Source organism: Microcaecilia unicolor, chromosome 2 (genome assembly GCF_901765095.1).
Source record: "Microcaecilia unicolor chromosome 2, aMicUni1.1, whole genome shotgun sequence".
Classification (NCBI taxonomy): domain Eukaryota; kingdom Metazoa; phylum Chordata; class Amphibia; order Gymnophiona; family Siphonopidae; genus Microcaecilia; species Microcaecilia unicolor.
Window position 1 is genome coordinate 326,468,226 of NC_044032.1, and position 25,745 is coordinate 326,493,970.

General features: G+C 46.7%; 1 protein-coding gene across 1 annotated transcript in view; it reads right to left on the bottom strand.

Annotated features, from left to right (window-relative positions):
- The window catches only part of DNAH6 (dynein axonemal heavy chain 6), a 2,906,060-nt gene that overhangs the window by 1,341,115 nt on the left and 1,539,200 nt on the right, over positions 1–25,745 (bottom strand). The window lies entirely within an intron of this gene.

Below are 25,745 nucleotides of genomic sequence, written 5' to 3' on the forward strand. Positions count from 1 at the left end.
CATCCATCCATATCCAGCAATTCTCCTCCCTCCCCTCAATGTCCAACAATTTCTCCTGTCTCCCTGGGCCCTGCCCTTCCATCCATGTCCATCGATCAATGCTCCTCTCTCCCCTGCCCTCCCGCTCCCCTGCCCTCCCGCTCCCATGTCCACCTGCCCGCCCTCTTTTCTGGTTTAAATCTTGTGTTTAAATTCACCTCCAACGTCGCAGCAGCTGCGCAGCATCAGTGAAAACGCTGCTGCCGATGTCTCCCAGCCTTCCCTTTGCTCGTTCGTTCCCTCAGTGTCCCGCCTTCTTCTGACTTCATTTTCTTGCGAGGGCGGGACAATGAGAAGGGAACGAACGAGCGAAGGGAAAGCTAGAGACGTTGGGCAGCAGCGCTTTCACTGATGCTGCGCAGCTGCTGCGACGTCGGAGGTAAATTTAAATATAAGATTTAAATGCCCTAGGGCGGCGCGGGTACCGGAGCAGGAAACCAAAGGCAGGACTGCTGTCAGGGTCCGGGAGCTGAGGTAAGCGGCGAGGGTCAACATGGCGCGGCGGCACCCTCCAGAGGTTGGCACCCTCCTGCCATGCTTACCTCGCTTACTGGGTTGGACCGGCCCTGCCTGTTTTGTTTCCGATAGTCCACGAGGTAGTGGCCATTTTTGTAAGTCCGCTTTAGATCCCTTTCGTGTGTTAGCCATGTTACAGAACTTATTTCTTACCTTGAATGTTGCTGAAAGAGGGTATTGTACACCATTCTGCCAGCTCTGAGCTACTGCTAATCTTAGTACCAGGGAGACTCGTTGCCAGTGGGGCACAACCTCTGATCTGCAGTTAACTGTGAGTAAATGCGGTTATTGAAATAAAGGACGTTTTCAGCGAGATTAGTCTTACGGTGTGAACTGCTGCAACAGCAGCAACAAGTCCTGTCCCTGGAGCAGTTTTAGTGGGTAATGCAGTGCACTTCAGGCAGGCGGACCCAGGCCCATCCCCCCCTACCTGTACTACTTGTGGTGGTAAATGGGAGCCCTCTAACCCCCCCCAAAACCCACTGTACCCACATGTAGGTGCCCCCCCCTTCACCATTAAGTGCTATGGTAATGGTGTTGAGTTGTGGGGAGTGGGTTTTTGGGGGGGATTTGGGGGTCTCAGCACCCAAGATAAAGGAGCTATGCACCTGGGAGGTAATTTAATGTTTTTTCCTATTTTTTAAAAGTGCCCCATAGGGTGCCCGGTTGGTGTCCTGGCATGTGAGGGGGACCAGTGCACTACGAATCCTGGCCCCTCCCACGACCTAAAGCCTTGGATTTGGTCATTTTTGAGCTGGGACGCTTCGGTTTTGATTATCGCTGAAAAACCAAAACGCCCAGCTCAAACAAACGCCCACATCTCAAAAACGCCCACATCCAATGCATTTGCCTGGCACAAACCATATTTTCGCAACTAAAGATAAACGTCCATCTTTTTCGAAAATACGATTCGGCCCACCCCTTCACGGACCCATTCTCGGAAATGGACGTTCTTACACATGGGCGTTTGCGTTCGATTAAGCCCCTCCACCTCTCCGAAGAAAGTGGGGACCAGAGGGGGTGAGGGGGAGGAGGAGGAATCCTTTCAGATCTCCAGTAAACAATCCATGCAAAACCCAATTACATAATAGACCTACACACAGAATCTGTCATAGTACTAGAAATAGAAACTGAAAAGCAAGATGTCAGAGATGAATATTTCACAAACCTGACAAATTACAATTAATAAAGTCACAAAAAACAACTTTTTTCTACCTTTATTGTCTGAGTATTGCTTTAGTCCCAAAGTATCTTTTCTGCTGTTCTCTGTTGTTGTTTTTTTTAACTCTCTTACCAGGGTGTCCTGTCCTTTTAACATTTCTTCTCTCTCTGTCCGCCATCCATCTTCCTCTATGTCCCTATCCATCCTGTCCAGCATCTCCCTTTTGTGTCCCTGTCCCTATCCTCCCCCTTGTTCAGCATTTGCCCTATCAGTATCCCTATGCCCCCTTTCAGCATCTCTCCTCTGTGTCCCTATCTTACTCTGCCAGCATACCCCCTTGTGTTCCTATCCCTCACCTTGTATCCAGCATCACCCCTATGCGTTTCACTCCCCGTGTTAAATATCTCTTCTTTTTGTTCCTGTCTCTCTCCAAGACCAGCTTCTCCCCTTTCCCTTCCTCCCACCTCCGACCCCCTACATGGTCTAGCATCTCTCTCTCCCTCCCTCTGTTGGCCCAGCATCATATTCCCTTCTCCTTCCACCGATCCAGTTTCTCTCTCTCCTTCCTCCACTCCCCTCAGTCCAGCATCTTGCCCTTTTCTTCTCTCTCCTCTTTGCTCTGGGTTCCTCTCTCTCTTCCCTCTGTTTCTTCCCCCCTCCAGCATCTATCCACCTTTCTTTCCTCTCTGTTTTGCTCTACGTCTCTTTCTTTCTTCCCTCTGTTCCCCCCAATTCCAGCATCTCTCACTTTTTCTATCCCTCCCCACAGGCCCAGCATCTCTCCTCCTCCCTTCCTGCAGCTTAAGAATCTCTCCATCACCCCCCCCCCCCCCCATTTGGATCTAGCATTTCTCCATCACCCTTCTCCTCCCACTATTCCTCTAAATGCGCTATTGGTTGCTAGCAGAAGCATCAGTGAAAACAGGATGCCTCTGGTCAGCTATGGTAGGGTTCAGGGCTGTGCCTATGGTCTCTGGTGCCCCCCTGCAGACTATCAGTTGGCGCCCCCCCCCCCCCCCCCCCCCGTGTGGCACAAGATGGCAAGGCTTACAAGCCTTTCTTGCGAAATACTAGATCGCAAATAATTTTTTATGATTTTTCACCATGAAAATGATCACACACCACTTGCCACACTGACAGGAATTGTCAGCAATATTCTTAAAAAACAAATCGCTATACATTGCAAAATAACATAGCAGATGTAAATTCTCAAAGTGGACATATTCCAAACACTAAAATGAAAATAAAATGATTTTTTTCTACCTTTGTTGTCTGGTGACTTTGTTTTGCTATCCATATTGGTCTGAGTCTCTGATTCTGCTGCTCCCTATCTGTTCTCTTAACTCCGTTTCCAGGGCTTCCTTTCCATTTATTTCTTTACTTTCCTCCTTTCTTCTTAATTTCTTGCCCTACATCCATAAGTAAAAGCCGTGTCCTCCTCTGTGGAATTGACTGGAGGAGGTATAACATGGATCCAGCTTTTGCCTATTTTCTCCATTCATGTGCATCCATGTGCAGTTTTTCTTCTCTCTTCCCTTTCCCTCATTTCCATCCATGTGCATCTTCTTCTTTTTTCTTTCCTCACCTCCATCCATGTTCAGCATTTCTCCTCTCTCGTCCCTCCCCTGTATCCATATAAAGCAATAATTCTTTCTCCCCTCTACTCCATCCAGCATTTCTCCTCTCTCCCCGCCAACTCCTCCATCCATCCATGTCCAGAGAATCTCTCTTCCCTGCCCTCCCCTCTCATCCATGTCCAGTGATTCTCCTCTCTCCCCTGCCCTCCCCTCTCATCCATGTCCAGCGATTCTCCTCTCCCCCTATCCTCACCTCTCATCCATGTCCAGCAATTCTCCTCTCTCCCCTGCCCTCACCTCCCATCCATGTCCAACGATTCTCCTCTATCCCCTGCCCTTCATGTCCAGCGAATCTCTCTTCACTGACCTCCCCTCCCCTCCATGTCCAGTATGTCTCCTCTGCCACCTGCCCTCCCCTCTCATCCATGTCCAGCAATTCTCTCTTCCCTGCCCTCCTCTCCCATTCCCTCCATGTCGGTTGAGTGGAGAGGGCGAAAACCAGATTGTAGTGGGTCAAGAATAGCATGTGAGGAGAGAAAATCAAGGCAGCGGTGGTGAACAGCACGCTCAAGTAATTTGGAGAGAAAGGGAAGGAGGGATATGGGTCGGTAATTAGAGGGACAAGTAGGGTTGAGTGAAGGCTTCTTAAGGAGAGGTGTGACCACAGCATGTTTAAAGGCAGCAGGGACAGTCGCAGTGGAAAGTGAGAGGTTGAGAATGTGACAGATAAAAGGAATAAGAGCAGGAGAGATGGCATTAAGAAGGTGGGTGGGAATGGGATCAGAGGAACAGGTGGTACATTTTGACTGCCTACCCTCTCCCAAACCTACACATTCCAGGATAGGCACAATGACATCAAGGGCTGCAAGGTTTAAAATATATGCATTTATGCTATTCTATCCTTTTAAAATGTGGCACTCCTTTCTGCTTGTTTTAGCCATTTTAAGTTTATGTTATATGCTTGAACATTGTTTTGCTATACTGAGTGTTAAAAGCAGTATATTGACTAATAAACTATAAACAATACTGTAATGTATCTTTGTTATATCAACTGTAAGCCACATTGGACCGAAACTTGTGTTGGATAATTGTGGGTTAAAAGCATGAATGAATAAATAAATAAATAAATACATACATACATACATAAACCACATTTATTGGTTACCTTAATAGATTCTGAAAGTTAATAATAGAGACCAATTTTTTTTAAACTGAGCTCCTAAGTTTGGTGCTATATTTTTCTCCTATTTTCTGAAAGGACTGATAGCTTAAGTACAATTCACCTACACTTGGAATTCTAGAAGTTATTCTCTTCCTACTGGAAGGTTATCTGCTATGGATGCTGAAGTTCTTGTTATGTTGTCAAGCAGGGAGTCAAACCCTGCTTCAGGTTTTGGCTAAGGAGCAGGTTCTGTGCTCTCTGCTTTTGGGGATGAAAGTGAGATCCCTATGGCATCTGGAAAAAGAGGGAAGAGAATACCTACACTCTCTGAGAGTAGTAGGTTTTAATTTGCCTCCCACTCATATACCTTCTGAAAGAAGAAGATGCTAGATCAAAGAGAGGATTGGGAGAAGAATGTCAGCATTTCACAGTTTTCTTTTATGAGACAAGCTTCCTCCTTGACCTTGTCTCCAAAGACATTCTCCCTACAGCATGGCATTATCATTGAGCCTTTACTGCACATCATAATGAGGGTTTGAAGCTTACAGCCTTGAGGGTCTATGAGATGCAATGGTCACTACAGAAGCTCTCAATGCCATTTCAAAAGCATCAAAGGTTGACATGACTGTGTGCTTTCCACAATCTTTCCCTTTTTCCACTAGTGACTGGAGATGAGCAGGTCTGTCCTGAGGGAGAGGAACTGCAACTTCCTCAATGGAAATCGCAGAGGGCAGTGAAAACCTGATTTAACACTGCAAGGGTGCAGTAAAAGCTTGAGCGTTGCAATAAATCTCAGGGGATAGTGAAAATTTGCTAGGAAACTACTAAGGTTTAAAACATTGCTCAAAACATTGTTGGTGATAGAGGATTTCGCTATTGGAGGGGAGGGAGGGCAGGCGGTACTGAAGTTTGTGCAGCTCATATCCCCAGATTTGTCCCAATGGAGAGGGAAGGCCAGGGGGTGGGACAGGTGGGAGGCAAGGCAAGGGGGCACAAGGCTGAAGTAGCCTCTGGTTGGCTTGTCGCACCTGTGCTTGCTCTTGGAATCTGTAGAAAATGGCTGCCACTTACTTGGAAAAACAGGCCAAGAGGCTTGCAGTTGCCAGCTAGGCCTCAGAAAGACTTTACAATCATAAACTGCCTCTGACTAGAAAAAATTGCACAGGATTACAGTAAGACAGTGTTGTGACAGGCGAAACTTGGCAAGATTACAAAATTAGCCAAGCTGATGCAAAAATGCCAGGTGTTCAGGGCCAAAGCGAGAACTTGCGGTTAGACTTATCTTGTAAGACATGGATGAGCAGTTAAACAGGTGCAAAAAAATGGAACTTTGAGATGAGTTGGACGAAACTGGTGGACCAAAATGTCATTGTGGTCGAGAGTAAGAATTACAAAATAGAGATTTACTAATTATGACTAATTATCAGCCGAAACTGCCAGTAATTTAGATGGTAGGACGGAAAAGTATAAAAACTGACAGCTTGACCATTGCAATGGAGATTGTCAGAATCTGCGTATCACGTTTGATTCATTGCCTGACTCTCCCTGTGAGAAATATGCTTAGCTTGCAATTTCTAATGAACTTTTATTGCCTGCTGTGGTGAGTATGAAATAAAGAAAGCTGCTTTCTCATAACCAAACCTTTCTTTTGATTGTGGTCTCCTGACTTATCCAGAGTAAGTGCACTGCTCTGGGGAATTAAGGAGTCTAGAAAACGAGAGAAGACACAGTGTTACAGTCTTGGGTGGAGTATTCATCCCAAGCCTTCTGTGGCCGGACCATGGAGCTGGGAGTGACTAGTTCACCCTAAAATATTTACATTAATTGGTGACTAACCCGATGCTAAAAGAGGGGAATTCCGTGCCTTTCTAATCTGGAAATCCTCGGCTTTTCATCAGTCTGTGTCTAAACTTAATCACTTCACAATTTGTTATGCCTTTTCCAACTTCCTCTTTTGTTTTCATGTTTTTGTCCTTGTATCTTGAGAAGTGACAGCTGGCCTCTTGCTGCAAGTGCAAAAAAAAGCTATTAAGCAGTTCCTATTTCAAAACTTTTTTTTACTGCAGTTTTAAAAGTTAGGTCATTTTCCCTTCATAGAGAGGAGTTCCCATAATTTCTCTTTTGAGTTCTTCTTTGCTCCTCATCATGTTAATTTTGGTCTCTTGAACATCTCAATATAGAGCTTGTTCTTGCATCTAAATTGCCCCAAATCCTTTTTCATATATTTATAAGGGCTTTACCTTTTACTTCTAGTTTCTTGTAATGGCTCCAAGGGAGGAATTGGTTTGAAGATGTTCAATCTGAAATGACTTTGGTTTAGAACTGGAGTACAATTTTGCCCCTTGAGTTTAAAGTTTTATTGGTTTTTGTCCCCGGCGGGCGTGAGGCCCTCTGCGAGCCCCGAGGACAACCGCTCTTCTATTCAGTGTCTCTCGCAGGACGCATGAATACAAGAAGGGGTTTTTGCATACTTCCTTTGTGAGCTCTTTGCCAGTTGAGTGAGTCCTGGAATTCGAGGCATACCCCTGGAGAGTAGTGATTTTATACCAGTTGAGTGATTCTTGGTTAAACAGTCGTGTGTATAAGCCGATTGAGTGATTCTCGGCTGTCCCATGGTACAATGATTCCCACGTGGACTACTATCCCTGAAGTTTGGTGAGTATTAATTTTATTTACCTGTATATTATTTACTATAAGTTTCGGTTCAGGATAAGCTCTTACCCATCCACTATGTCCACATCACCGTTAGGACTTCAGGTTCCCATTAAATCTTGGAAAGGGTGCTATGCGGACACCCGAGGCTCCTTAAGCAGCAACAAGGCCAGAAGGAACTATGGCAGGTGGAGGAACTGCAGGTTGTGCTGTGCCAGTATTCTGGAGATGATCTATCCACTGGGTCAAATCCTGGACAGCGCCGGACAACTGCTGCAGCTGTAGAGCCAGTTGCTATAGTAACTGCGAGGCTGGTGACTCTGTCAAGCTCATTGCCTTCGTAATCTGTCACAGTATGAGGTAAGTGAGCCCTCTGGTCAAAGCAGGGCTCCCAACACGAAGGTAAGGAGGCTCCCACTGACAGAAGACGAGTCACTGTCCGGCAGAGGTGGAAAACTGGAACACTGGAACTGTGGAGCAGAGGACTAGAGCACTGGAGCTGGAACTGTGGAGCAGAGGACTGGAGCAATGGAACTAGAACTGGAACTGCAAAGTAGAGGACTGGAGTACTGGAGCTGGAACTACGGAGCAGAGGACTGGAGCAATGGACCTGGAACACAAACTGCGAAGCAGAGGACTGGAATGCAAGACAAATAAGGCAAGGAACTCTTTGCAGGGACAGAAGGCAGGAAACACTATGCAGGAGATGAGACAAGGCACGGCAGTGGTGACCTGTTGTGAAGACAAGATAAAAGGGAATTCCGAGGGGGAAGTTATAGAAGGGTGCCACCCTCTGCTTTGGCCGTCTGCCCCTTTAAAACAAGATCTTCAGCACATGTGCGCCTAGGGACGCCAACATCGAAGTATCAGAAGCGAGGCTAGAGTGCATTGGAAAAGCGTCCTGAATATACCCGAGGAGAATCAGGGGCCTGAAGCATGGCCGATGTCATGACAGGTATCCTCCCTTCTCAATCTTTCTGAAGTTCATACAAGATTTGCCAAGAGGAAAAAGAATCCCAGCTTCATGTTTGAGGTATATGAAGCAGGCAAAACAGGCTGAATGAAAGGCTGGTCAAGAAGTATGGCAACATCAAGTAACCTATTACTGTACACATGACAGATGTGCTGTCCACAGCTACACCGCCAACTGATAGTCCTCCTGTTACAGAGAAAGTAGAGGATCCAGACAGACAGTGTCCCATACATAATAAACATCATCCTTTCAAGAAGTCTAGAGGGTTTAGGGAGAAAACCATGAAAAAATGTAAAGAATTGTTGAAAAAGTACAGGATCTGTTACAAATGTTGCTCTTATATAGCTAAAGACTGTAAAGCAGCCGTCAAGTGCGCAGAGTACAATAGTGACCAACTCTGACAAGAGTAAGCCTATGTCTTGTGATGAAGCGGGCGTAGTGATTCCTGCTAGGAGGAAAGGCACTAAGAACAAACCCAGATAACCATTGGGTGCCTAAATATAAAGGAAAGATGAAAGACCCTGGGCCGACTCTGAGGAGGAGGCCCAGGGAAAATCCTTTGGGGATAGGAGTACAATTACCCCAGGTGGTCATTAGAGGGGCGGCAGGGACAAAACCCAGTTCCCATGGATAAAAAGGCAATATGTGATCCCTCTTCTCTAGGGAGAGGGGAAGGAGAAGTTTTTCTTAGCCCAGCCCAAACCGGAAGAGGGCAGTGATTTCCTGAGGGCTGAAGAATCATGGGCTACACAAGGAGAGCAAGGAAATGCCTCTAGAGTCAGATGGAGGAAATGGTGAGATGAAGTGGGAAACCACTGAAATGAGTGATGCCTAGCAAGTAAGAGCAGCTGCAAGTAGACACAGCAGGAATAAGGCTGTGTAGAGGGAGGTGAACTGCCAGCCCTTCCACAGGGAAAGGGCTCACTGCTAGGAGCAGAGTGTTTTTGAACTGTTGAACTTTCTAAACTTCTAGAAGCAGAGTGTTTTGAACTGTTTAACTTTTCCAAACTGAATATACATTGAGAGCTCTGACTTTCATGATTGCAAAGACTCTGAGAATGTTTTCTTGTTATGTTGCTACCTTTGTTATGGATTGAAAGATTGGAATCTTGTAAAGGAAATAAACAGCAAAAACCCTGACTGGCTTGTTTTAATACCCTGACCTGAAAGCCTGAAACGGCTGTCCGGAGGGCTGTAAGTGGCTCCAAGCCCAGGGTTATCACAGTCTACACGAACCCCATCCCCAGAATCAAGCCATGGAAGGTAGAGCAAGGCAGAGCCAGCGTCACCATCGAACATTACTCTAAACTGTGGAGAAGGCCACAGTGGATGGTCATGCACCAAGATTTGTGTAGCTAAAGTATATCCAAAAGAGCAACCAGAAAAAGCAGTAAAAATGTATGTTTTCATAGATGAGCAGAGTAACCAGCCCCTGGCAAGGTCAAGTTCTTTGACCAATTTGACATCCAAGAAGTTCGCTATCCCTACAACCTCAAGACCTGTATAGGAAGAACAAGGAGGACAGGGAGAAGAGCAAGTGAATATGTGATAGAAAGCGATGGATGGTAGGAAAAAAACCCATCTATTAACTATTATTGAGTTTAATCAGATACCCGATGACAGGGAAGAAATTCCCATACCAGAGGTTGTGCAATATCACCCTCATTTGTAATCTATAGAGGAGTATCTGCAGCCTTTAGACCCAAATGCCAAGAGCTTGCCCTTGTTGGGAAGAGACGCACCAACATTGATCAGAGTTCATGAGTCACGTGTATATCCACCTGATGCTCCATATGCCTACCAACTTGCCCTAGGATGGGTTATAGTGGTGACATTTTGCTTGGAGAGCCTGTGGAGTCCAAATGAACTCATATTCTATATAATAATTTGCACCTCCAACATTCTACGTCTGGATGTCTGGGTTTGTAACATCCATAACCACTCATTGACCAGTCCTCGTGTCAAAACGTAATGACGTCAGAGGGCGGAACAGTGAGAGGGAAGGGAAGCCAGCACCAGCCAGCCAGAGAACGTTCAGGTACAAATCGAGGGGAGGAGAGAATTGCGAGGAGAGGGATGGAGGAAGGGGAGGGGAGGGCAGGGCAGAGGAGAATGGATGGGATGGGAGGACAGTAGAGGAGAGAATCTCGGGACATCGAAGGGCGGGAGGAAGGGGAGGGGAGGGGAGGGCAGGGCAGAGGAGAATTGATGGACATGGATGGGATGAGAGGACAGTAGAGGAGAGAATCGCGGGACATCGAGAGGAGGGAGGATGGGGAGGACAGAGCAGAGGAGAATTGATGGACATGGATGGGATGGGAGGACAGTAGAGGAGAGAATCGCGGGTCACGGATGGGAGGGCAGGGAAGAGGAGAATTGCTGGACATCGAGGGGAGGGGAGGAAAGAATTGCTGGACATGGAGGGGAGGGCAAGGGAGAGAGAAAAAAAAAGCTTACATGACAGCCTTCCTAGGGCCCGTTTCATTGTTGAGGAAACGGGCATGGTTCCACTAGTACATATATAAAACGTACATGTTCTGCCCCTGTATTCATGGAGGTAGGGTATACTGTGATGTATATTTAATACGAGTATTATCTATATTCAGTTACATTGTTGTGTAATAGATAGCTCTATGTACTGGGGCTTCCCCCTCCCCTACAGTTTGCAAGTATCCTGTGATGACTCCTTGTGAGCTTTCCCTATTGGCTTATAGGTCTGAGCTAGGGCCAACCCTCCTTCTCTGCCCCTGTGGGAAGTGAGAGAGAGCCCAGTCTTGCTAGCATGCTTTGTGATCAGCAGTTGTTCTAGGGCTGATCCTTCTTTAATCTTCTGTAATTCCATCTCCCCAAGTCATTCCCCTGAGTTTCTCCTCCTTATTTTCTTTGAGAGTTACAGTTTTCCTCTCAACTGAGCTGAGGTTCTGGCAGACCTTTTGCTTTTGGAGTGGCTAGATGCAGACTCTATGCAGAAGGCAACAATTCTGTCTAAGCAACTGAACTGTAAGTTGGATTTTCTCAGTTTATTCTGAGTACTACAATAAAGAAGATTTGCTTAAGAATTGAGAGTCTACTGGTAAAGCTTCTACTTGTGGATGGTTTAAGCTGGCTATTGAAGCTACTCTATACTTTGCCTAGAACAGTACATTGCATCTTAGAGAACAGGCACACCATTTTGTTCAAACCTTCTCAGAAAAATCTGCATGTTAAGGAGGTTTACAGCTGGGAAGAACCAGACCCCGGCTCAACTATTGATCAGGACACCTCCCTACCAGAGTTAGGGGAACATCTGGGGAATTCAGTGTTCAAAGCCAACTCTTTCAGTAGAACGGTCTAGAAGTAATGGCGTGAACCAGTGACAAACAAGAAGTTGCCAAGCTTCAAGATCCAGCTTTATTTATAGACTCTGCATAGAGTTTATTTATAGACTTTGCATACAGTTTGTGGTATTTATAAGTGTGAGAAATTAAATAGTGGTATCTACTGATATCAGGTGGGGAGTGTTTGCCCTCATTAGCTTGGAGGCAGGTTGCCTGTTTTTTATATCAGATTGCATTGCCTGTAACAGTTTACAGTGCTTGTGCCCTTAAGAAAGGTAGGAAGTGCCTTTGGACTACAAATCTTAGTCTTCCTGTGGTGCTCTGTGATGACAAATGTCCCTGTTCCCCGTGCCTTATGGGGCTTTTCCTATTGGCTGGCCTTTGTATCTGTTTATGCTGAGATGTAGTTGGCCTGTTTCTCTCTCCAGTGGGGTGGAGAGAATCTGTCTGCATGTATGCTTTTCTAACAACTGTAAGCTGACTTACTGTACCTTGTTGCATGCTCCCCTCCCCCTTTCAAACTACCGTACTATCACTAAGTTTTTATCAGTTTAAAAGTATTTACAACATCTATTCTCTCAGCTTGGTGCTGAGATCTTCCAGTTCCTCTTGTATAGAGAGTGAGCCGGTAGAGAACAGATTCCCAATTTTGCAAGGCAGAGACTCTTGTCCAGCACACCTGTTAGTCATTTTCTTTTGTTTGAGTTTGCATTAAAGAAGATTTAATTTAAGAGTTTTGAGTTTTCACAGTGATGTTCTATACTCTGGTTTAAGCTGAAGTCTATCCCACCCAGTAAAAGGGCTGTACACAGTGTTTCAAATGTATTGGCCTATTAAGAGCTGCTAAGAGGTTATCTGGGATGACAGCATAGCATTCTAAAAACGTTTTTCTTCCAAGAGAATCCAAACGCCCGGCATTTCTTCCAGAACCATCAAGAGTATGACTTGAAACTCTTGGCTCCCTTGAGAAGGGACTTGATTAACACACAATTGTGTGGAAGCTGTTTTTTGAATGCAGGAGCATTCTGGACTCCATACATGAAGTCTGTCTTCAGTCAGCAGGATGCACAAATGAGTTTTTTTTCACTTTCTCATTTTAAAAATTTTGAATTGCATTTAAGGACAATTTTCCAGAAATTCTTGAACATGAAAAGTTGATAGTTCTAAAACTGCAAATGAAATAAAATATAAATTATAAGGAAATGCATCATTATCCACTACCGTTGGGAATCCAAGAGATCAAACAGTTTAAGAAAGAAGACAACAAAAATCTTCATATACAATCAGGAAACAGTCTGTAGGAAGACAGTCTCCCCCAAACTGTGGGTAATTAAGAGGTCCATTCATGATTAGATCAATAATTAGATTGTAAACTCTGTCGAGCAGGGACTGTCTCTTCATGTTCAAGTGTACAGCGCTGCATACGTCTAGTAGCGCTATAGAAATGATAAGTAGTAGTAGTAGTATGCCTCACCATCCTGAGATGCATCTATTTTCCCCTCAACCGCTACTTTTTATTCAGAAACATTACCAATTATGATGGATTTGAAAATATGTATATATGTTTTTGATTCTTTACAATACATACACATGAAAATTTTAACAGGAATACTACTACTCTAGGGTGCATTAAAAACATGAATATTCACGTCCACAAATCTTGATTGATTGTTCAACATATTTGCCAAATAATATAGAGGTTTTGATAACTCAAAGATCTAGACGTGTTCGGGGTACTCAGAAATCTAAAATCAGAGTTGGAGAGGGGCTTAAAAGGATATCTTTTGCAGAGTTAGGTGTTTGAGATACTATTCCAATCCCTGGTTTATATTTAAATATTAGAACGCTAGGTAATATGTCCAGGTTTTCTGTGTTTAGTAGAAACCTGGACATTTTCAGAAGACGATCCGATAATTTCAGAACTCTATCCGGCAGGTTATAAAATAAAGAACCTATCTAGAAAAAGGAAAAGAGGAGGAAGGTTAGCAGTATTATATAAATGTTTCTTTGAGACTAAGCTACTTGATGTTATAAATAATAGTAATCTATAGTTATTATCTTGTTAAATAGGAGATAGTAATTTAGAGGACACTGTAACTTATTTTCTTTCATTGTCCTCCGGGTACATAGAGTAAAGCCAGAGATGTTTTTATTGATTTTCTTACACATTGAGGGGCATAACTGAACGGGGACGACCATCTCTAAGGACGCCCATCTCTGAGGCAGGGCATGAATGGACAGGGCATCCCGTATTATCAAAACAAGATGGGATTCCATCTTTCGTTTCGATAATACGGTCGGGGACGCCCAAATCTCAACATTTAGGTCGAACTTAGAGATGGTCGACCTAAATGTTGAGTTGGTCGACCTTAGAGATGGGCGACCTCGGTTTTCGCCGATAATGGAAACCGAGGACGCCCATCTCAAAAACGACCAAATCCAAGGCATTTGGTCATGGGAGGAGCCAACATTCGTAGTGCACTGGTTTCCCTTACATGCCAGGACACCAACCGGGCACCCTAGGGGGCACTGCAGTGGACTCACAAATTGCTCCCAGGTGCATAGCTCCCTTACCTTCGGTGCTGAGCCCCCCAAAACCCACTCCCCACAACTGTACACCACTACCATAGCCCTTAGGGATGAAGGGGGCACCTACATGTGGGTACAGTGGGTTTCGGGTGGGTTTTGGAGGGCTCACATTTACCACCACAAGTGTAACAGGTGGGGGGATGGGCCTGGGTCCGCCTGCCTGAAGTGCACTGCACCTACTAAAAACTGCTCCAGGGACCTGCATACTGCTGTGATGGAGCTGGGTATGACATTTCAGGCTGGCAAAAATGTTTTTTAATTTTTTTTTGGGTGGGAGGGGATTGGTGACCACTGGGGGAGTAAGGGGACGTCATCCCTGATTCCCTCTGGTGGTCATATGGTCAGTTCGGGCATCTTTTCAAGGCTTGGTCGTGAAAAAAAAGGGACCAAGTAAAGTCGGCCAAATGCTCATCAGGGATGCCCTTCTTATTTCCATTATCGGCCGAGGACGCCCATCTCTTAACCACGCCCCCGTCCCGCCTTTGCTACGCTGCCAACACGCCCCCATGAACTTTGGTTGTCCCCGCAACAGAAAGCAGTTGAGGACGCCCAAAATCGGCTTTCGATTATGCCAATTTGGGTGACCCTGAGAGAAGGACGCCCATTTCCCGATTTATGTCGAAAGATGGGTGCCCTTCTTTTTCGATTATGCCCCTGATAATGCATCACAATTTGAGAATATTCTAATTTTTGTTGATATAAGCCTGCATTTGGAAGATCACTTAGATAACAAGGTGGCTGAATTAAGTTTGTTTTTGACAAATGTTGGATTTACTGTGCCACATTTTCCGAGCACACATGCGAAAGGCCATCAATTAGACTTAATAGCTTTTACTTACTTCAGATCTTGAGCAAAAAATTACTTTCACAGATAGTTTTTGGTCTCCCAGTCTCTGGGCTGATCATTATACCCTGCACTTTAATGTTTAAAGGAATCAGTGTAATAAAAAGCAAGGTAAATCTATTATTAGTTATGAAGTTAGAAAGAAATTGATCCTGAATGTTTTTGGAATAGGGCCCTATTAAAAAAGCATATAGAGGACTCTTTTATTAATAATTGGAATGAATATGGAGAAGCTATTTTGGATGAGTTGGCCTCTAGAATTAGGAGGGTAAAAAAGGATAGGCAGAGTAGCAACTGGTTTACACCTGATCTCTTACTACTGAAACAGACCTGCAGAAAATTAGAACAATAGTGGAACAGACTTAGAACTTCACAGAATAAACAACTTTGTAAACAGGCAATTTCACATTACAAACAAAAACTAAAAGAAACCAGAAAGGAGTACTATTCTAAATTGATAGGGATATCTGCTTTGAATGTTAAGAAATTATTTCAGATATTTCATCAGTTAACAGAGATTCAAAGTACAATATCAGATAATTCAAATATGATTCCTAGCGCTGATCAGCTTGCAGAATTGTTTTGGGAATAAAGTTAGTAAAATTGATCCCAGTTTTCATTTGAAGATGACTACATTATACCCTTTCATTTTCCATCTTCATTAAATTATTCACTTGCAAACAGGAGTTGGATGGAGTTCACTCCAGTTCAATGGTTAGAGTTTAAATTTTTTTTTTAAAGGTATGCATCATTTTTTATTTTTGTTACATTTGTACCCTGTGCTTTCCCACTCATGGCAGGCTCAATGCGGCTTACATGGGGCAATGGAGGGTTAAGTGACTTGCCCAGAGTCACAAGGAGCTGCCTGTGCCGGGAATCATCTTTCTGTAGACTAGATGTTTGCCTAGTTTATTTGGTTATATCTGCTCCGATTAAATTTAAAACTCTATTACTGGACTGGGTCAACTCCTTTTTAGATGATGGCATTTTTCCAGTGGTACTGAGGGAGATCTTTTTGACCCCTATTGTCAAGGATCGTGAAGAATTTCCATCATTATTATCAGACTATAGACCTGTTGCATCCATCCCTCTGTTTATTAAAACTATGGACAGAGTGGTCGTTGCTTAGTTATCATCCTATCTGGATTGTTTTAACATCTTACATAGTTCTTAATCTGGATTGTGTAGAGAAATGGAGGTTGGTTTCATTTTGGAGACTGCCAGATCTATATTGAAAAGTGGTGGTGAAGTTGTGATAATGCAATTTGATTTCAAAAAGCGCCTCAAGACCTTTCTATTTGGCAAAGCGTATGAACCACTCCCGCCAGGCATCTCTACCTTCTGATCTGTCTTACCCTGGTGTCACACTACTCACCGCTGCTCTTTCTCTTTTACTTTACCTCGCTTTTGCCTTTTCCCCATTATACTTCTAGGACATTAATTGTTTGACCCCTGACTTGCTGTGTGTTTATGTAGATTGTTGTAAGCCACATTGGGCCTGCCCATGGGTAGGAAATTGTGGGATATAAATGCTGTAAATAAATACATAAAATAAAATGTATCATTCGCATTTGATCTTGTAAATCATGACATCTTACTGAGTATGCTGGATGAAATTGGAATCTCTGGTAAAGTTCTGAACTGGTTTCGTGTTTTTTTTCATCTCGAGTTTACAAAGTTAAGATGAATAATGTGATATCAGAAGGATGGGATATTCCATTGGGTGTTCCTCAAGGATCACCACTTTCATCTATTCTTTTTAATATATTTATATTTTCTCTCAGATTTGTTTTAGAGAAGTCTGGGTTTCTGACTTATATATATATGCACTGTATTGGTTCCTATTCAAAAATCTTTTGAGGATACAAAAAAGACTATTAATACAGGAATGCAGTTAATTTGTGTTTGGATGGTACAATATTGTCTGAAACTGAACAATGATAAAGGTAAAATTATGTATAATCATACCTGATAATTTTCTTTCCATTAATCATAGCTGATCAATCCATAGACTGGTGGGTTGTGTCCATCTACCAGCAGGTGGAGATAGAGAGCAAACTTTTGCCTCCCTATATGTGGTCATGTGCTGCCGGAAACTCCTCAGTATGTCGATATCAAAGCTCCATCCGCAGGACTCAGCACTTAGAGAATTACACCCACGAAGGGACACTCTGCCCAGCTCACCACCGCCGAAACGGGGGAGGGGAATTAACCCAGCTCATCCCCACACAAGTGGGGGAGGGGAATCCGTCCAGCTCATCCCCGCGGAGCGGGGGAGGGACACCACACCCGCCGATGCGGGGGGATCTGGCTTATCCTGCAACCGCGGGAGGAGCTGACTGACCCTAACACCGCCGAAGCGGGAGGGGTACAAAGCTGCCCTACAGCCGCACGAAGCGGGAGGGAGTGCCGGCAGAATTTAAATCTCAATCCAGCCCCGTAAAACGGAGGGGACAGGTATGCAGCTCACTGTAACACAAACTCGTCTCAACTCTTGAAGAATCCAAGTGAAGGAAGAACTTGAACACGAAGTCTTTCTGAAGTAACTGAAGACTAAACTTGAACCTGAAATGCAACCAGAATAAAAACAGTACAGATATCTGGGAGGGGCTATGGATTGATCAGCTATGATTAATGGAAAGAAAATTATCAGGTATGATTATACATAATTTTACCTTCCATATCATCAAGCTGATCAATCCATAGACTGGTGGGATGTACCGAAGCAGTACTCACCCAGGGCGGGACATAGAAATCCCTGACCTCAACACTGAAGCTCCAAACCGGGCCTCCGCCCGTGCAGCCACAGTCAACCGGTAATGCTTGGAGAATGTATGAGCCGAAGCCCAAGTTGCCGCCTTGCATATCTCTTCCAAGGAGACGGATCCGGCCTCTGCCATCGAGGCCGCCTGAGCTCTCGTGGAGTGAGCCTTCAGCTGGATAGGCGGCACCTTCCCCGCGGCCACATAAGCCGCTGCAATGGCTTCCTTGACCCATCTTGCCACTGTAGGCTTAGCAGCCTGCAGACCCTTACGAGGACCTGCAAACAGGACAAACAGATGATCCGATTTCCGGAAATCATTGGTCACTTCCAAGTATCTGATGATGACTCGTCTCACATCCAGATATTTAAGAGCAGAGTACTCCTCTGGGTAGTCCTCCCTACGAAAGGAAGGGAGACAGAGCTGCTGTTTCACATGGAAGCGAGAAACAATCTTGGGCAGAAAGGAAGGCACTGTGCGAATAGTCACTCCTGCCTCAGTGAACTGCAGAAAAGGCTCTCGACATGAGAGCGCCTGGAGCTCGGAAACTCTTCTGGCTGAAGTGATAGCCACCAAAAAGACTGCTTTCAACGTCAGGTCTTTCAGAGATGGACAAGGGTTCAAAAGGCGGCTTCTGCAAGGCTCTTAGTACCAGGTTGAGATTCCACGCAGGCACCACTGAGTGCAGAGGAGGGCGCAGGTGATTAACTCCCTTGAGAAAGCGCACCACATCTGGCTGCGAAGCCAGGGAAGCACCCTTCAGGCGGCCCCTGAAGCAAGCCAGAGCCGCTACCTGGACTTTAAGGGAACTGAGCGACAGGCCTTTCTCCAGACCTTCTTGCAGGAACGCCAACACTGAAGAAATTGGAGCAGTGAAGGGAGAAAGAGAGCCTGCTTCACACCACGCTGCAAAGATACGCCAAACCCTGGCGTAAGCAGTAGAAGTAGAGCGCTTCCTCGCTCTCAGCATAGTGGCGATGACCTTGTCTGAGAAGCCCTTCTTCCTCAGACGCTGCCGCTCAATAGCCAGGCCGTAAGACCAAAGGGGGAGGGATCCTCCATCACCACGGGACCCTGATGAAACAGGTCCTGTTCCACTGGCAGTCGCAGAGGATCGTCCACTGAGAGCCTGATCAAGTCCGCATACCAGGGACGCCTGGGCCAATCCGGACCCACCAGGATTACCCTGCCGGGATGCTTTGCCACCCGGTCTAGCACCCTGCCCAACATGGGCCAGGGCGGGAACACATAGAGGAGCTCTTGTGTCGGCCACTGTTGGAGAAGAGCATCTACTCCCAGGGATCGAGGGTCCCGTCCTCTGCTGAAGAAGCGCGGCACTTGGCAATTGGCCGATGACGCCATCAGATCTAGGCTCGGCTGGCCCAGCGCTTCGTGATGTCCAAGAACGCCTGAGCAGATAGCTGCCACTCTCCGGGCTCCAAGGTATGGCGACTGAGAAAGTCCGCCTTGACATTCATGACTCCGGCAATGTGGGCCGCTGAAAGCTGCTCCAGGTTCGCTTCCGCCCACTGGCAAAGATACATAGCCTCCTTGGCTAGAGGGGCGCTCTTGGTACCTCCCTGGCGGTTGACATAGGCCACAGCCGTGGCATTGTCCGACAGGACCCGTACAGGCTTCCACACCAGTACCGGGATGAACTCCAAAAGCGCCAACCGAATGGCTCTGAGTTCCAGGAGGTTGATAGACCACTTTGCCTCTGCAGGAGACCAGAGCCCCTGCGCTGTCCTTCCCAAGCAGTGGGCTCCCCAGCCCGACAAAGAGACGTCCGTCGTGACGACAATCCACTCTGGGGTCACCAGAGGCATTCCCGCAGACAATTTGTCTGTCTGCATCCACGAGCTCAGCGCCTTGCGCACTGCTGGGTCCAAGGGAAGTCGCACAGCATAATCCTCCGACATCGGAGTCCAGCGCTGCAGCAAGGAGTGTTGAAGTGGTCTCATATGAGCCCTGGCCCAGGGCACTACTTCCATCTTGGCCGTCATAGAGCCCAACAGCTGCACATAGTCCCAAGCCCGAAGAGGAGAGGCTCCCAGGAACTGGTCCACCTGAGCCTGAAGTTTGACAATCCGATTATCTGGCAGGAACACTCTGTCCACTTGGGTGTCGAATCGAACTCCCAGGTACTCCAGGGACTGAGTCGGGCGCAGCTGGCTCTTCTCCCAGTTGATGATCCATCCCAGGGAGCTCAAAAGAGCAACTACCCGGTCCACAGCTTTGCCGCACTCTGCATAAGAGGGGGCTCGGATCAACCAGTCGTCCAGATAAGGATGGACTTGTATCCCTTCCTTTCGTAGGAAGGCCGCGATGACCACCATTACTTTGGAAAAGGTCCGCGGAGCAGTAGCCAACCCGAATGGGAGGGCTCTGAACTGGAAGTGTCGTCCCAGGACTGCAAAACGCAGGAAGCGTTGATGAGGAGGCCAGATGGGAATATGCAGGTACGCTTCCTTGATGTCCAAGGAAGCCAAGAACTCTCCTGCCTTCACTGCCGCTATAACAGAGCGGAGAGTCTCCATGCGAAAGTGCCGCACTTTCAAGGCCCGATTGACCCCTTTGAGGTCGAGGATAGGCCGGACAGAACCTCCTTTCTTTGGTACCACAAAGTAAATGGAGTAACGTCCCTTGCCAAGCTGACTTTCTGGCACAGGAACGACCGCGCCCAGGCGGATCAGATTGTCCAAGGTCTGCTGCACTGCCACAGCTTTGACCGGAGACTTGCAGGGAGAGAGTACAAACCCGTCTTTTAAGGGTCGGCAGAACTCTAGCTTGTAGCCGTCTCTGATGACTTCCAGCACCCACGCGTCTGAAGTTATTGTAGTCCACTCGCCCAGAAACGAGGACAGCCGTCCTCCAATCTGCACTGGGGCGTGGACCAAGGCCCCGTCATTGGGTACGAGACCCTGGGGGAGGACCGGAGGAAGCACCTCCGGGACGGCGGTCTCTGCGAAAGGAATGCTGCTTGGGGGAGAAATTCCTCTTGAAGGAAGAGGGGGCAGAGGAACCCGACTTGCCCGGGCGGTACCGACGGGCTTCCTGCAACCGTCCTCTGGAGGTACCGGGACGAGTACTAGCCCGAGCCCTGACCTCTGGTAATTTCTTGCCCTTAGACGTGCCGAGATCGGTCACGATTTTGTCCAGCTCGACCCCAAAGAGCAGCTTGCCTTGAAAAGGCAATCTAGCCAGGCGGGATTTAGAGGCGTGGTCAGCAGACCAATGTTTCAGCCAAAGCCACCGCCGCGCAGAGATTGTCTGAGCCATGCCTTTAGCTGAGGCCCTCAAGACATCATACAGCAAGTCTGCCAAATAGGCTAAGCCCGATTCCAGGGCCGGCCAATCAGCCCTCAAGGAATGATCTGAGGGGGAAGCCCGCTGCACCATAGTCAGGCACGCCCTGGCCACATAGGAGCCGCAAACTGAGGCCTGCAAACTTAAAGCAGCCGCCTCAAAGGACGACCTTAAGGCCGCCTCCAATCTTCTGTCTTGGGCGTCCTTTAGGGCCGTGCCACCTTCCACCGGCAACGCCGTTTTCTTAGTCACCGGAGTGATTAAAGAATCCACGGTAGGCCACAGATAGGCCTCACGTTCACTCACAGCCTAAGGATAGAGGCGGGACATAGCCCTAGCCACTTTAAGGCTCGCTTCCGGGACATCCCATTGAGCCGAAATTAAGGTGTGCATGGCATCATGCACGTGGAAGGTTCTAGGCGGGCGTTTCGTCCCCAGCATAATGGCAGAGCCAACAGGGGCTGAGGGAGAGACGTCCTCCGGAGAGGAAATCTTCAAAGTGTCCATGGCCTGTAACAACAGGTTGGGCAAATCCTCTGGGCTAAAAAGCCGCGCTGCAGAGGGGTCATCCGCTCCATCCGAGCGGGGATCCGTCTCCTCCAAGGAATCCGCAAAGGACCGTTGGGAGACCTCAGACACACTGCCCTCATCTACATCGGAGGAGACAAAGTCCTCCAAGGCCTAGGAATCAACCCGAGGGCGTTTATCTCTGGGAACCTCAACCTCTTTACCAAACGAGGGAGCAGGGGCAGCGTTTTGCATGAGGAAAGCCTGATGCAGCAGCAAAACAAACTCGGGGGAGAAACCCCCCAGACTGTACACTTCCGCAGCCTGGGCAACAGCCCTAGACGCACCCTCAACCGGCGCTCGCAAGAGCGGGGGAGAGACATGCTGCGCATCCAAAATGGCGTCCGGCGCAACACTCCGCGAAGGAGCCGCGCGGGAAGAACGGCGCTTAACTTTAGCCGCTTTTGTGCCGTCGCCCAAATTAAGGGCGTTCATGGCATTAATGTCTCCAACCTCAAGGGCGGCCCACGAAGAAGCCGTCCGAGCCGCGTGGCCGGCCAAGATGGCGGAGGCGAGGAGCGGGGGATGGGCGTTTATGGCGGGAAAAACCGCCACGCCGGAGGAAGGACTGGGACATTCATCGGTCACGAAACTGTCACCCAACAAGGGCGAATCAGGCTGTAAGACCCCCGCATCCCCTCTAGAAGCGCTCAAGCGATCCGGGGAGCGACCCTTTGCGCCCTCGCCCTCCGACGCCATATGCCACGAGGAGAAGAATCGGGGAACCCCCTGCCCGCTATAAAAAGGTAAAAATTACCTGCTGTCCGCTCCGAGCTGTAACGAACTGGTGTCCCAGTGAGTAGCTGCAATGAACGTTTAAATAAACGTCGAAATAAACGCCTTTAAGGACGTTTAAAATTTTTTTTTTTTTTTTTTTTTTTAACGGAGCCAGCGGGAGGGGGGAGAAAAGGAGGGACCTGGCACCACCAGGTTTGCACTTGCTCAAAAGAGCCCTCAACCCCAGGCACTCAACAAAACCTAAAAATTAGGCTTGGAGGCCTAGCCAGAGCTGCTGCTGTGTGTGACCACCACCTGCTGAGATAGAGAACATACTGAGGAGTTTCCGGCAGCACATGACCACATATAGGGAGGCAAAAGTTTGCTCTCTATCTCCACCTGCTGATAGATGGACACAACCCACCAGTCTATGGATTGATCAGCTTGATGATATGGAAACAAAGTTTATGTTAGTGAGTAGGAATGCAGTTCCATCTTGTGATGATTCTTTCAAAATAAATGATTCAAAGTATGTTTTCTCATCTTCAATTAGAATCTTAGGAGTAATGATTGATCAATCATTGTCACTAGATGTACAAATTAACGCTATTGTTAAAAAATCCTTCTTGTTGATGAGAAAACTACGAAGGATTCATAGTAGTTTGATACTGCTCACTTCAGACTTTTAGTTCAGTCTTTTCTCCTATCCCTACTCAATTAATGTAATGTGATCTATTCAAATTGTTCTTAAGGTATTCTTAAAAAACTGCAAACAATTCAAAATATAGCAGCTAGGCTGATTTGTCCACTTTCAAAATCTGATCATGTTTCTTTTAAGTTCTATTGCATTTTATATAAGATCTTGTATGGGTTATCCCCTCAGTATATGTATTCACTGTTTATATTTGCATCCTCTTTGAGATCATGGTCACTGAGACAACTTAATCCCTTCGTTTTTCCCAGCCTACAGAGAATGAAACTGTCTCGCCTGTTCAAATCCTCTTTTTTTTTAACCAGTTAAATTTTGGAACACTCTTCCAAGTGATTTATGGTCTATTACTGATTATAAAAATTTTAGGAAGTTTGAAAGATTTGTATTACAGTAATAATGTGTTGATGGGGTTAATTAATGAGGCTTACATAGCTATTATTTATATATATATGTATGTATGTATATATATACAGTGGTGTGCTGGAGCCGGCTTGCTCTGGCTCGCAAGAGCTGCTTGTTAAATTTTGACAGCTCTTGCGAGCCGGTTGTTCTTCGGGGCGAGCCAGCTCCATTACACGAGGTAAGCATGGCAGGAGGGCGCCATCACAGGCCATGCTTACCTCCCCTCCCGCTCCTAAACATGTCCAGCGATTGTCCTTCGCCCCCACCCTCCCCTCCCGTTCCCATCCATCTTTTTTATTACCTCCGTTGAAGTACCCGCGTTATTTAAAGCCCTGCTGCCCGTCTCTAGCCTTCCCTGCTTCTGATGAGTTTGTGCCCTTAGTCCCGCCTTCTGACGTATGACATATGTCAGAAGGCGGGACTAGGGGCACGAACTCATCAGAAGCAAACAGGGAAGGCTAGAGATGGGCAGCAGGGCTTAAATAATGCGGCGCTTCAATGGAGGTAATAAAAAAGATAGATGGGAGCGGGAGGGGAGGGTGGGGGCGAAGGACAATTGCTGGACATGTTTGGGAGCGGAAGGGGAGGGCAGGGGAGGGAGGAGAATCGCTGGACATGGATGGGAGCGGGAGGGGAAGGCAGGGGAGGGAGGAGAATTGCTGGGCATGGATGGGTAGAAGGGGGCAGGGGAGATAAGACAATTGCTGGGCATGGATGGGTAGAGGGGTACAGGGGAGAGAAGACAATTGCTGGGCATGGATGGGTAGAGGGGGGCAGGGGAGAGAAGAGAATTGCTGGGCATGGAGGGCAGGGGAGAGAAGAGAATTGCTGGGCATGGAGGGCAGGGGAGAGAAGAGAATTGCTGGGCATGAATGGATAGAGGGGGGCAGGGGAGTAGATATTTGCTGGGTATGGATGGATAGAGGGGGGCAGGGGAGAGAGGAGAGTTTCAGGACATGGATGGAGGGGAGGGCAAGAGAAATTCTGGACATGGATGGAGGGGAAGGAAGGGAGAGAGAAGAAATGCTGGACATGGAGGGAAGATAGAGAGGAAGGAGATTAGATGAGGGAAAAGAAAGTGAGGAGAGAAACTGCACATGGATGGAGAAAATAGGCAGAAGCTGGATCCACTGTATAGTCAAGTCTGCGGAGGACCAGAAATGAAGAAGAAAGGAGGAAAAAAAAGAAATAAATGGAAAGGAAGCCCTGGAAACGGAGTCAAGGGAACAGATAGAGAGCAGCAGAATCAGATACTGGGCCAGCATGATCAGAAAAACAAAGTCACCAGACAACAAAGGTAGAAAAAAATAATTTTATTTTCATTATAGTGTTTGGAATATGTCCACTTTGAGAATCAGGTGCTGAACGTTAAAAGTTTATATTTATTTACTTATTTATGGCATTTTATCCCATATTAAACATGAATTAGATTGGAACCTGGGATCATTTAATTTTTTTTTCCTGGAGAGAGTAATGCATTGCCCCCCCCCCCCCCCCCCGGCTATAGCCAGCTCTGTAATTTTGGGGGGGCGCAGAGGTGGATGGGGGGGGGGGCGCAGAGGTGGACGAGGGGGGGGGCGCAGAGGTGGATGGGGGGGCGCAGTGGTGGACGGGGGGATGCCGAGGTGGACCAGGGAGAGAGCCTGTTGTAAAAATTTTACCAGCACACCACTGTATGTATGTGTGTATATATATATATATATATATATATATATATATATATATAGTGAGGAGGCAGGAAACTACAAGGTCCAGAATGCACTGCAGCAGGAAGGGATCCGGAAGGACTCTAGGCAGGAAAGTGAGAAGCCAGGAGTTGATTGGGAAATTGAACCAGGTGTGAGAGGTTTTCAGGCAGCTTTATTAAGACAATGGTGGAAAGCTGGAAGGGGGAGATGAAAGTACTGGGGAAGCTCTCTGCTGAAAAGGTGATAGCTGCACTAACTTCTGAGAAGGAAAAGTAAATGCTTTTGTTTGACAGTTTGAACTATGAAAGTTTGTGGAACTGCTTCAAGTCTGAAAAGGGTTTAATTAGAAGACTCTGAGTAAATGCCTTTTGTTATGTTTGAGTTGAAGAAGAAATGTTTGAGTTAAATAAGAAATAAGCCATGAAGATTATGTTAAATGGCAACTAATAAAGCCTTTGGTTATAAGAAACCTGGTGTTGATGAACATTTGTGAAAGGTGAAGAGGAGGCAGAGAACTCCCCTGTGTTTGAGGCAGAGTCCTGGTGAATTACCGAAAAGTTTAGAGCCCAGCAGTGAGTGTGTGTGAAAAAAGCTAAGCAGGGTTAGCCCTGGCCAGGTCCTGGAAGGGTGACCAGCTCACTATAGATATATATATATATGTGTGATGTAATTTTTTCCAATGCTTATCTGTCATCATTGTATTCCTGCGATGTACCGATATCTGATCTGAGGACATAGCCAAAAGGGTAGGGTAGGGAAG